The sequence below is a fragment of the Geotrypetes seraphini genome, chromosome 10 (genome assembly GCF_902459505.1).
Source record: "Geotrypetes seraphini chromosome 10, aGeoSer1.1, whole genome shotgun sequence".
Taxonomy (NCBI): Eukaryota; Metazoa; Chordata; class Amphibia; order Gymnophiona; family Dermophiidae; genus Geotrypetes; species Geotrypetes seraphini.
This window is the reverse complement of record NC_047093.1, coordinates 132376798-132390205: the sequence shown is the minus strand read 5'-3', so window position 1 is coordinate 132390205 and position 13408 is coordinate 132376798.

Below are 13408 nucleotides of genomic sequence, written 5' to 3'. Positions count from 1 at the left end.
TCATATTTTGCTTGGTTTTCTTTAACTCTGCATACATTTGATCTAGTAGTGGGGTCACTAGTGTATGTATGGGGGTGTTTTTGAATGGGGGTGTTGTGAGTGGGGAGTGTGTATGTGTTAGTAGGCGAGGGGGGGTTCTAATTGCTTTGATCTGGCAAAAGGGGTCTTGGGGTGTCACACGAAGTCTTGGTGGATAGGAGTTGGTTTGGGGAGGAAGGAGGGATGAGAGGAATAGAGTGTTAGGGGGGACTCTCAGGGCAATGGCATCTAATGTGGGATGATGGGTGGCCGGAAGGATAATACAGTGAGAGTTTGTAGTTTGAATGTGCATGGTTTGAATGTTCCTCGTAACAGGCAATTGCTGTTAAAAGAGTTTAAATGGTTAAGGGTGGATGTAGGATTTGTGCAAGAAACACATTTTTTGAAGACGGGGGAGAAGCTCTTTTCTGCTAGGGAATATGAGGTGAAATGTTGGGCATCCATTAAGAGAGAGTTGCAAGAAGGCGGGGGTGGGCATCCTGTTTGCTCAGCTTCTGAAGGTGCAGACTAGAGGTCTGCACGGAAACGGGGATCGCGCGGGAATCCCCCCTAACCCACGGGGACCCCCCTCTGGCCCACGGGACTCCCACGGGGACCCCCCTCTAGCCAACAGGACTCCCACGGGGATGGAAGGCTTTGGAAGCATGGTTTGTTCATATAATATAATGGACACGTCAGTCTTAGTAAAAGAGGGGGTTTATAAGTTAATTACCTGAACAGAAAACAAAAAAAGGGTTCCACCAAAGAGATTCCACAAGGAATATGTTTAAAATAATGTTTCTTATTTTTAAGACATTAGCATCTAATGAACCACAATTCATTTCCAAATTATTAATTCCTTATAAACCAAAACGCTCACTGCGATCATCGGAACAAAATCTCCTTTTGGTACCCTCATTAAAGATTATTGGGACTAGAAGATTAGATATTTTTACAGTTATGGGCCCTCAATGGTGGAATACTTTACCACAGTATATTCGATCGGAACTAGATATTGTAAAATTTAAAACACTTTTAAAGACTTATTTATTTAAAGATGCCTACGATTTTTAAAATATAGTTTTTTTGTTTTTTCTCTTTTTCTTTACTTCTTTCAAATATTTTGAAATTTTTCTCTTACATGGTGCTCTGGTTTTATAATACCCTTCCTATTGTTTTTTCCTTTTTTAACTATACCCTAATATTGTAACTTTTATCCCCATTCCTCAAACTCATGTATGTATTGTTTTAATTTTGAAATTTGAATTTATTTTGTAAGTTTCTTCTATTTAAATTGTAATATGTACATCGCCTAGAATCTGTAATAGGCGATTCATCAAAAACTGAATAAACTTGAAACTTGAAAACAGCAGCGCAAACACAAAAGAAACTGTGGAATTGATGATCCCGTCAGAAGTAATCGCTGCTTGTAAAATTAATGTATTGGATTATTTATTAGTGCTTATTATCTCTTATGGATATGAAATGTATATCATAATGAGCTTTTTGAAGATTTGATTATTAAATTAAAAATTTATAATAGTTATGAGATAGGGTGGGGGGGAGGGATATAGATTGATTGTTTCTTGAAAGAGTATTAAGTGATGTCTTAAATATAAAATGTATTTAGTAATTTGTATTGCACTTATTGAAAATATTGAAAATGAATAAAGAATTAAAAAAAAATAAAAAAAAAGTCACAGCACGCTTTTCAACTTCCTTAGCATAGCCTGTGTGCATGCAGCTAAAACCAGTTTAAATATTTCAATCTTTAATTCCAAAGTCTCCGGCTTTTTCTCGATCTCTCATCTCAGTTCCCAAACTTTAATATATAATCACTTAGTCTTGATTTAGTCACAAAACCTAGGGCTCCTCTTACGAAGCCGCATTAGCGGTTTAGCGCGCGTGCTAATTTGCCGGCCGCGCTGGCCTCTACCGCCTCCTCTTGAGCAGGCGGTAGTTTTTCGGCTAGCGCGGGGGGTTAGCGCCGCGCACTAAAAAGTGGCGCGCGATAAAGCCGCTAACGCGGCTTGGTAAAAAGGAGCTCCTGGGATTGGTTTAATCCAACAACTCAGTTTTCACATCACCTGTGACACCTGTAAATTCCAGGAATTCTTCAACAGTCTTTGGCGGCTGCCCGGCTGGTGCTTGCTCAACAATGGAAGGAAATTCTAGGAAGTTCTTCTTTACCCAACGTGTGGTGGACACCTGGAATGCGCTGCCAGAGGACATAATAGGGCAGAGTACGGTACTGGGGTTCAAGAAAGGATTGGACAATTTCCTGCTGGAAAAGGGGATAGAGGGGTATAGATAGAGGATTACTGCACAGGTCCTGGACCTGTTGGGCCGCCACGTGAGCGGACTGCTGGGCACGATGGACCTCGGGTCTGACCCAGCGGAGGCATTGCTTATGTTCTTATGGGAGAGGAGGAGATAGTGGATGCTGTGGATGGACCATCTGCCATCATGTTTCTAGGTTTCTATAACCATAAAGCTCTATGACATCACAATGCAGGTGCAAAGAGCCTTAGCCTATAGGAAGAGGAGATGCAAATGTTAAGAGCCTTAGCCAATGCGCTTCCAGAGAGCGTAATAGGGCAGAGTACGGTACTGGGGTTCAAGAAAGGATTGGACAATTTCCTGCTGGAAAAGGGGATAGAGGGGTATAGATAGAGGATTACTGCGCAGGTCCTGGACCTGTTGGGCCGCCGCGTGAGCGGACTGCTGGGCACGATGGACCTCAGGTCTGACCCAACAGAGGCATTGCTTATGTTCTTATGGGAGAGGAGGAGATAGTGGATGCTGTGGATGGACCATTTGGCCTTTATCTGCCATCATGTTTCTAGGTTTCTATAACCATAAAGCTCTATGACATCACAATGCAGGTGCAAAGAGCCTTAGCCTATAGGAAGAGGAGATGCAAATGTTAAGAGCCTTAGCCAATGCGCTTCCAGAAAGTGTAATAGGGCAGAGTACGGTACTGGGGTTCAAGAAAGGATTGGACAATTTCCTGCTGGAAAAGGGGATAGAGGGGTATAGATAGAGGATTACTGCACAGGTCCTGGACCTGTTGGGCCGCCGTGAGCGGACTGCTGGGCACGATGGACCTCGGGTCTGACCCAGCGGAGGCATTGCTTATGTTCTTATGGGAGAGGAGGAGATAGTGGATGCTGTGGATGGACCATCTTCCATCATGTTTCTAGGTTTCTATAACCATAAAGCTCTATGACATCACAATGCAGGTGCAAAGAGCCTTAGCCTATAGGAAGAGGAGATGCAAATGTTAAGAGCCTTAGCCAATGCGCTTCCAGAGAGTGTAATAGGGCAGAGTACGGTACTGGGGTTCAAGAAAGGATTGGACAATTTCCTGCTGGAAAAGGGGATAGAAGGGTATAGATAGAGGATTACTGCACAGGTCCTGGACCTGTTGGGCCGCCACGTGAGCGGACTGCTGGGCACGATGGACCTCAGGTCTGACCCAGCAGAGGCATTCTTATGTTCTTATGGGAGAGGAGGAGATAGTGGATGCTGCGGATGGACCATTTGGCCTTTATCTGCCATCATGTTTCTAGGTTTCTATAACCATAAAGCTCTATGACATCACAATGCAGGTACAAAGAGCCTTAGCCTATAGGAAGAGGAGATGCAAATGTTAAGAGCCTTAGCCAATGCGCTTCCAGAGAGTGTAATAGGGCAGAGTACGGTACTGGGGTTCAAGAAAGGATTGGACAATTTCCTGCTGGAAAAGGGGATAGAGGGGTATAGATAGAGGATTACTGCACAGGTCCTGGACCTGTTGGGCCGCCGTGAGCGGACTGCTGGGCACGATGGACCCCCAGGTCTGACCCAGCGGAGGCATTGCTTATGTTCTTATAACCAGTGGCACCTGCTTTACAGCATATAAGGGACCGACTGGGCGGGGTTTGCCATCAATATTGGCCGACTACTTTGCTGGCTAGAAAGTGGCAGCAATTTAGGAATATGTGGGTCAGTTATTTGGAAGTGGAGGAGAGTCTTTCCACTCCGGGGGGGGGGGGGGGGACTGTGTAATGGTTAGGGGATTGAGAATTGGGTATAGTGGCGTTTTTGGAGTTTTGCCTTCTTGTATTTCTGTTTGAGTGGGCTATCTGATTTTGGATATTTAATGTGCGTTGGGGTGACGGGGGCAGGGGATTCTTTGTAAAACCATTTTGGTGGGGATGTTGGAGCGGGAGTACTGTACGTTGTTTTTCTGCTGCTGCTTGCTATTGTTTGTGTATTTTTGCACTGTTCTTCACTTTAAATCAGGGGTGTCCAACCTTTTGGCTTCCCTGGGCCGCATTGGCCCAAATGTTTCTGGGGCCGCGCAAATGCTGCAGCAAGGCAGAGGAGGGAGCCGGCAAGACGGTAAACACCAGGGGGCAGCAGAGGAAAACACTGTATCGCCCTCGACCGGGGCCGCACAAAATACTTCACGGGGCCACATGCGGCCCTTGGGCCGCAGGTTGGACTCCCCTGCTTTAAATAAACAAATTAAAAAGCTAAAAAATAAAATCATCCATAGCACCTGAAGTGTGGAGTGGCGATTTTTGAAAAGGGTTCCGGGGTGCTCCGAGAAATTACTAACTGGAAAGCCTGACTTCAGTGCCAGGCAAAATACTAGAAACTATTAAAAAAAATTAAAAAAAATTACAGAACATATAGACAAACAGGGTTTAATGGAACAGAGTGAGCATGGTTTCAGCCAAGAGAGGTCTTGCCTTACCCGTTTGCTTGATTTCTTTGAAGGTGTGAATAAACATGGATAAAAAAAAGTGAGCCGGTTGACATATTAATACTGGATAATGTAATGATATTTTTAACTGTCCGCTAATCTATAATAGCAATGAGCTATATTTTGCAATCCAAAAAGCCAAGAAGCAGCTGAACAGACCAAACAGTGGCTGAACAGTTCGATAAAATGAATTACAAAATGAACCTTTGATTCAACAGTATGTTTGTATTGTCCTAAGACCAAAAAGGGAAATCCAACAAATCTGCAGGAAAAGAACTGCAGACAGATGCACAAGATGCAGGCAAAGTTTATTTGAAATCAACAAACAGATTGTGGCGTACAAATATACCACTTTATATACAACTAGTCTTTAAGCCCATTACATTAACGGGGGCTAGAATAGATGTGTCTGTCTGTCTGTGTTTCTTTATCTCTCTCTCCTTGGCCGCTGTCTGTGTCCTTCTGTCTCCCCCCCCCCCCCCGAGCAAAGCTATCTGCCCCCAGCACACACCTCCCCCAAAGCAGCCCCCTTTCCCTCTCTCTAACTGTCTCTCCATGGCCCTCTTCTGTCTTCCCTCCCAGAGCAAAGCTGTTTGCCCTAAGCACACCCCTCCCCCCAAAGCAGCCCCCTTTCCCTCTCCCTGTCTCTCCATGGCCCCTTCTGTCTTCCCCCCAGAGCAAAGTTGTCTGTTCCCAATACACCTCCCACCCAAAGCAGCCCCCTTTCCCTCCCCCTATCTCTCCATGGCCCCTTCTGTCTCCCCCAGCACACCCCTCCCCCAAAGCAGCTCCATTTCCCTCTCCCTGTCTCTCCATGGCCCCTTTTGTCTTCCCCCCAGAGCAAAACTGTCTGTCCCCAGCACACCTCCTCGCCAAAGCAGCCCCCTTTCCCTCTCCCTGTCTCTCCATGGCCCCTTCTGTCTTCCCCCCAGAGCAAAACTGTCTGTCCCCAGCACACTCCCCCCCAAACCAGCCCCCTTTCCCTCTCCCTATCTCTCCCTGGCCCCTTCTGTCTCCCCTCAGCACACCTCTCCCCCCAAAGCAGCCCCCTTTCCCTCTCTCTCTGGCCCCCTGTATTGATCCCCCTGCTTACCCTCCCTCCATCCTGGCGTCTTCTGGCCTACTCCTCTTCAAAGCAGGCTGCGATCGTGGTGGCCAGCCCCAGTAAACCTCGCAGGCCACTCCCCAACCCGGAAGCACGCTCCCCCACAACGCGATCCCGTGCATCAGAGGGAACGTGCCACCGAGGCCAGAAAGCGGCCCGCGAGGCCCGCCACGATCGCAGGCTGCCTCGAAAAGGAAGATCAGCGGCAGCAGCAGTGAGCGAGGGCGGGAGGTGTGTTCGAGCTTGCTTCGGGTTGGTGAGGTGAGGGCGGGAGGTGTATTCGAGCTTGCTTCGGGTTGGTGAGTGAGGGCGGAAGGAGGGGAGTGGCCAGAGTGATCCCTGGCCGGGTTCTAAAATGGAACACGGCCACGGATCACACACCACAGCGTCAGGGATCATGCTTTTTTAAAAGCTCATACGCCGCTAACGTTTTATTATATAGGATATTGGACCCAACACGGTCTGTGTTTCAAACGACACGTCTTCTTCAGGGGTCCCATAAAATGATGGTTTCAAAGGACACGCAACAACTGTGCCTGATCTGTAAGTTGAATATGTAAGCAATGAAATTGTACTGCCAAAAGGGCATTTGGAAAAAAGATGCAGCAACCATAACTTGCTTGCACCCTGATACAACAGTAAAAACCTCATACTACAATGGAACCTGACACTGAAGCAGTGATTTCATATCACAAGGAGAATCACATACCTTAGGATTATTGCCCCAGATTGAGGACCATGTATATGTGTCTTAAATACACCCATTGGCCTCAGGGAGAAAGGCTATTCTTACGTTTTAATACGAAGGATTACTGCAGAGGGAGAGAAAGTAAAGCTTTATGTAACTCTGTCATTTAATTTGCCCCATTGGATCAGTGTCTTTCAATATTTTTATCCAGGACTACTGCATTGAGGTTTTTTTTAAAGCAGAAGTACACGTGGAGGGGCATAATCGAAAGGAACGTCTAAGTCCGTTTTCGTCTAAGTCGCAAGTTGTCCAAAGTTAAAAATAGCCTAGGACACATTTTCAAAAAATACGTCCCAAATTTTTTTCTTTCGAAAATCGTCTAACTATACGTCCTGCCGATCTGATCGTCCAAGTCGCTAAATCGTCCATGTTTATACCAGATTTTCGTCCAACTTTTCGCCCAAGTCAAAAACGCCTAGAACAAGCCCTGTTGGACGTGGGAGGGGTCTGCAAAGTGATGGACTGAACACCCAGACATGCCACCTAAATAGTGGGGTACCTTATAGGGCACTGCTGTGAACTTCACAAAAAGGGTGCCATGTCTTCTCCTCACTACAGCTCCCTTATAGGTGACGATGAGCCCCCCCAAACCACCCCCAGAATCCCCTAGACCCACTTATCTACCACCCCAATAGCCCATATGGCTGCAGGAGCCACTTATATGTCAGTAAAAAAGGGTTTTGGGGGTGTATAGAGGAGTGCACATGTTTAAGTATCAATGCAGTGATTACAGGGGCTTATGGGCATGGGTCCTCCTCTCTATGGGTCCCTAACCCACTCCCAAGACGACTTAAGCTGCCTCTGAGCTGGACGACTAATCTTTCCTAAGCCAGGCTGCCAGGATAATGTTGGTCTGGAGGCTGAATTTTAAAGGTATGATTAATATTTTTATGGGGGTGGGGGGGTTGGTGATCACTGGGGTAGTGTGTGGGGGTCTGTTTTATGTGTTTGCAGTGCTTATCTGGTGACTTTAGGTGGCTTTTTGTGACTTAGACCATGTTTCAAATGGTCTAAGTCACAACGTCCAAGTTCCGTCGATCCTGGGCTGTATAACTTTCGCTTATACATGCTGTACGACGAAGTCTAAGCCGGCCCACGTCCCGCCCAACTCCCGCCCTCGACACTCCTCCTGAAACGCCCTGTTTAGCTTTGTTCGTTCAGCGGCACTACGAAGGCCTAGGTCATTTAGAAATATGTCCAAAACCCGTTTTCATTATCGGCACTTGGACGTATTTGGACAATGTTCGTCCAAGTGTCGACTTAGGCCGGTTTTTGGACGTTTTTCTCTTTCAATTATGAGCCTCATAGAGTTTCACTTTAATAGTAGCTGTTGGTGCAAAATGATCCTAAATGTTTCCATCTAGGTTTTTTTCCAGGGGGGGGGTTGTGTGTATGTGTCCATACTTTTCAAATAAAGATAATAATTGGAAATGCCAAAAAAAAAAAAAAGGGAAAAGCCCAATATGTATTAACAGCCAACTGCCTGAATCAGAGACACACATTAGGTTCTTATCATAGGATCAATTGCCACATCTAAGAACAACAGATCAGAATAAGTACAAATAATGGAATATATAATTCAAGTTTCAAGTTCAATGGAGATTTGATTAATCGCTTAATCATAATTCTAAGCGATGTACATAATAATAAAATTACAAAATGTGGGGAACAATACAATAAATAACAAAAATCAGGTCTGACAAGACTATTGACAAACGTAACAAAACTAAGAACATAAGGGAAGAGAGGGATAAGAACTACAAATTATTTAAAAGTTAAAGAGACATATAAGGGCGATACAGAAGGAAAGGGAAGTTAAAAATTACTTCAATAAAATTAGAGAGAAAAAGTAAAATTGGTTATAAATAATATGGTCATAATGGCTCAAATTCATATTTAGTTTGGATGCATGTACATACAGAGCAAAGCACTCGCTGTGCTGATATTGGCAGCCACCTTAAAAGCAGCTGCCAATTGTATGTCAATCACGCATCGGTGCCGGAAACAAAGGCACCGGAAATGTAAAGCCAGGGTTTTTCTGGGCCTACGTAGGCGCTTTAGGCTGCCTAACGCCACTTCCGGTGTTGGCCCTGCCTACTTTGGCATTCAGCGGCTTACAGCACCTATGTAGGCGCAATTCCAGTGTCTTTTATTTAGGCACCAGTAGGCGCGTCTACCTCGCCGTTTTTTGCCGTTTCAAACGGCGCTCTTCAATTAACTTAGGCACCGGTTTTTCAAATTTGCCCCTATGTTAAAAACATGCAAAATAACTCAATAGAAGAGGGAAATGAAGGGGGCTGCTACCTTACAATAGGACATTCAAAGCACAAAGATTGCTTGCCCTGGGCTCAAGAGGCCACTGCAAATAGCTCAAAAGAAAAGCACAGGGATTGGTCATTTTGAAAAGGAAAATTGCATCGTCATTTTAGAAAACAACAATTATAATTGGAAGGCCTGTGATAAGAAAACATGACATAAGAACATAAATATAGATTCCGTACAAACGTAAGGAAGTTCTTCTTCACCCAGAGAGTGGTAGAAATCTGGAACATTCTTCCAGAGGCTGTTATAGGGGAAATCACCCTTCAGGGATTCAAGAAAAGGTTGGATGGGGAAATCACCCTTCAGGGATTCAAGAAAAGGTTGGATAAGTTCCTGCTGGAACAGAACATACGCAGGTAAGGCTAGACTCAAATAGGGCACTGGTCTTTGACCTAAGGGCCACCACATGAGCAGATTGCTGGGCACAATGGACCACTGGTCTGACCCAGCAGTGGCAATTTTTATGCTCTTAGCCTTACTGGGTCAGACTAGTGGTCCATCTAGCCCGGTATCTAGTCTTCACAGTGGCCAATCCAGGTCACAAGTACCTGGCCAAAACCCAAATAGTTGCAACATTCCATGCTACCGATCCAGGGCAAGCAATAGCTTCCCCCATGTCTGTCTCAATAACAGACCTTGGATTTTCTCTCCAGGAAATTGTCCAAACCAGCTACGTTAACCGCTCTTACCTTGGCATTGTGTTCCAGAGCTTAACTATTCTCTGAGTGAAAAAAATGGGCAATGTGAGGCAAGGAGGGGATTAAGTAATAATAACAATAACAACAACTTTATTCTTGTATACCACCAACACCAGCAGTTCTAGGCGGTTCACATAAAATAGAACTGGACAATCCGTGAAAAATACAGTTATGTAAGAAAATACAATTGGATAAAAAATACAGGATAATAATGCATTAAAACCAGTCAAATCAAGTTAAAAATGAATCAAACAAATAGGTCTTGACTAATTTCCTGAAAGAATAGTAAGGTAAGGCTTGAGAAATAATTTCACCTAACCCAGTTTGCAATTCGCCTGCCTGAAACGCAAGTGACCTTTCCAAGAACGTCTTGTATCGACAAGCTTTTGGGTTTGGGTAGGCAAACAGATGAAAACTTCGGGTAGCCTTGGTAGACCTATACAGCTTAAAATGAGAGGAAAGGTAAGTTGGAGCCAATCCTCCCACCTACCCATAAGGGGGTCCTTAGCTTCCTCTTCAAAGTATAAAACCAAAGACATCTGAAGAATGAGCTCCTGCAACTCGTCCCATTGAAATTCCAGCGTGGGTTGTAGAAGCCCGTGGTGACGAGCGACGCACGCACGAAGGAGAACCTGGCATGCCAACACCCGAAGGCGGGTCTCTGAAGTGGCTGGTGTAAGGATAATAAAATGTAAGGATGGTCGCACCCCCACAATGTTAGGTTGGAGGGGTTATGTTTGACACGGCCTTACAATCCGCGGTCCCGAGTTCAATACCTTCACAGAAGTTTCATTAGGGATAGAATCAAGAAGCACAGCCAGGGGTGATTATATAAAGAATATATTATAGAAATAGTCTTACAGAAAAGTAATATTTATAAGCATTACAATTAAGCAGAGAGCATTACACTTAAGCAGAGAGCAAAGCAGTCTCACTGCCTTACAGAGTCCAGAAGGAAGCATGAAGTTGCAGGGAAAGGCAGAGAGAAAGAGAAAAGGGGGGTGGTCTAAGCTTTGTGTTCCATAGATAAAGGGAAGGATAGACAGAGAGAGGGAGAGCCAGAGTGCCAAGCCAAGAGCCAAGAGATAGCTAGATAGAAAGAGAGAGAGAGGGCCAGGACCCCTCTCCTGATAGCTTGATAGAAGAAGAGATATTGATAGCTCCATAGAAAAAGAGAGATAGATTGATAGAGCAGAGAGCAGGCTTTTATACCTTGGAATCTTATTCTGACTAGAGAAAATATTGTATCTCCCAGTATCTTTCTGTTTAGAACTTGCAAACTGTTTGAAACAATGGTTAATTTAATTGACAAAGGAGGGTGAGATACCTGCAAGCATGGTGATGGGATTAAGTCTCTGGCTTGATCTGTGCACCATTGTCCTAAGCACCCTCTTAATCAGACATTAACACCTTTTAGCTAGTCATGATTCAATCAGGGAAACTTAAAACATATCAGGGATACTTAACACAGTCTCCCTGCACTAAGGGTCTATCTGCCTTCCCATGCCAGGGTCAGATTGATATAATTTCCCATAGGCCTCTAGGCTGACAGCTGGCACATTTTGTGTACCCGCCAGCCGCTTCCAATGAATGGTGCCCACATATACCGCACTTTTTCTGCTTTCTGAAGTGCTCATTATAAAAGTGCCAAAAACCCACGTACAACGCTGCAGTATTGATGAGAGGGGTTTTTTTGTGTTTTGTTCTACATCCATCTTTGGCATTAACTTTTAACTTTCTTCTATTTTTCTGCTTTCTTCTCAAAATCTACTTTTCCATGTCTTCCCTTTCCATCTATTCATGTGTACCATCTTTTCTCTATTTCTTCTTCCCTATTCCCATCTATCCCATAAGAAACATTTCTTCTATCTCTCTTCCCTGCCACACCCATTGCTGTGCACCATCTCCTCCCTCTCTCTCCTGTAGTCTGACATCTCTTTCTTCCCCCCTTACCCCCTCATATGGTCTGGCATCTCTTTCTCCTTCCCTCCCACTTCCCATGTCTCTCCTTCCCGCAGTTTGGTATCTCTTTCTCTGCTTTGGCATCTCTCTTTCCCCTTCCAGTGGTCTGACAACTCTCTCGCTCTCCTTCCATCACCCTTCTCCAGAATCTGACATCTCTCCCTTCTTTGAGTCATCTGTCCTCTCTCCCAGTGTAATATTTCTCCTTCCCTTCTCTCCATCACTATCATGTCCAACAATTCTCCCTCTTTCTTCCTTTCCCAGTGTATATCATCTCTCTTTCCCTCCCATTCCATGCACCTATCTACAACAATTTTCTTTTTCTCTTCCCTCCCCCACTAGCAGCATCTCTCTTTCCCTCCCTTCCCAGTACCCTATCCATGCAGCATTTGTCCTTTCCAATTCCCCAGCCCATGGAGCATCTGTAATTCCCAACTATCTCCTAGCCCGTGCAGCATCTGTCCTTCCCAACCCCCCCAACCCATGCAGCATCTGTCCTGTCTTCCTAACCCCCTATCCCCAGCCCTTGGTGTGTAGCATATGCTCCTCTTTCCTTCCTTTCTCTTTCCCTCCCAGTGGGACCCTGTGGCACAACCTCTTTAGTTCTAGATTCCCCCATGCCTGCCCCACCCCCCAGGTTGTTGTTATTTTAAATATTCCTACTCTCATTTCATACTGAGCCACTGAAAACGACTGGCCCCGCAGATTAGATTCCATGAAGGGACTCCTCAACTTTAGGAAAGCAATAAAAACATACCTGTTCACCTAACTCCCTCACCCACGACCGATAGATGACAAAGAAATGTATATTGATACAAGATCCTCGATAATTTAAATCATGAAGTTCTAATGTGTGTATGGTTGGGCAGACTAGATGGACCATTCGGGTCTTTAAATGCTGTCATTTACTATGTTACTATGCTTTTTATACTGTGCAGAAGAAAGGCCAGGCAATCTACTGTATTCTACCACGAAAACTTGATGATGCTCATCAAGTCACTAGGATTAGTCAATGGCCCCTAACAATGCAGCATGGAAATCCTACATCCTGAGCTACATAAATGCACTGTAGCAGACCCCAGTCTTGAGGCTACCATCTATTAAAGGGACCATGCATGGGAAAAATAATAGGTACAGCTCTCCTTCCCTCTTCCTATCTCATAAACCCCTAGGGCTGGACCCCAGTATACAGAGTACTGCACTCTACCCACTACAGGTTAGTCTTCCCTCCAAAACAGATGAATAGGAAAAGAGAAGGGAAGGCTGGAAGAGATGCACAGGGAAAGGTTTTCCTGTTACAAGTGTAGAGAGAAGAATTTATTACCTAATACAAGGCAATAAACATACAGAAATCAAAACAAAATAAGACTGAAAGGTCACTTTGGGCAGCCACAAAACTTAGAGACTTGAAGAAAGCACAGATGTTTTATTCAGCATATGCGGACCCCTGAGCCCCGAGCTGGCTTCAGAAGTCCCGAAACCAGGACGTTACAGAGATATTTATACATTCTTCTGGCTACACAACTGAATTCTAGAAAAAACTTTTCACGTGTTACTTTTCTTAACAATCATTGGTCCTAAGCTCACACTAGCAGGTCATTAGCAGGTCACTTATCTAAGCCCTGCAGTCTTTCTGTTGCATGTCGTTTATGCTCAGATAGCCTTAAGAAGCAGGAATGTCCAAGCTAAAACACCCAGTGCAGGCAGGCTAGAACATGAGATAAGGGATCTTTTCCAGATAAGCCCCGCCAAAAAGTTAACCCCCACCACAGTTTTAGCTAACACCATGCTAAGTGAATACA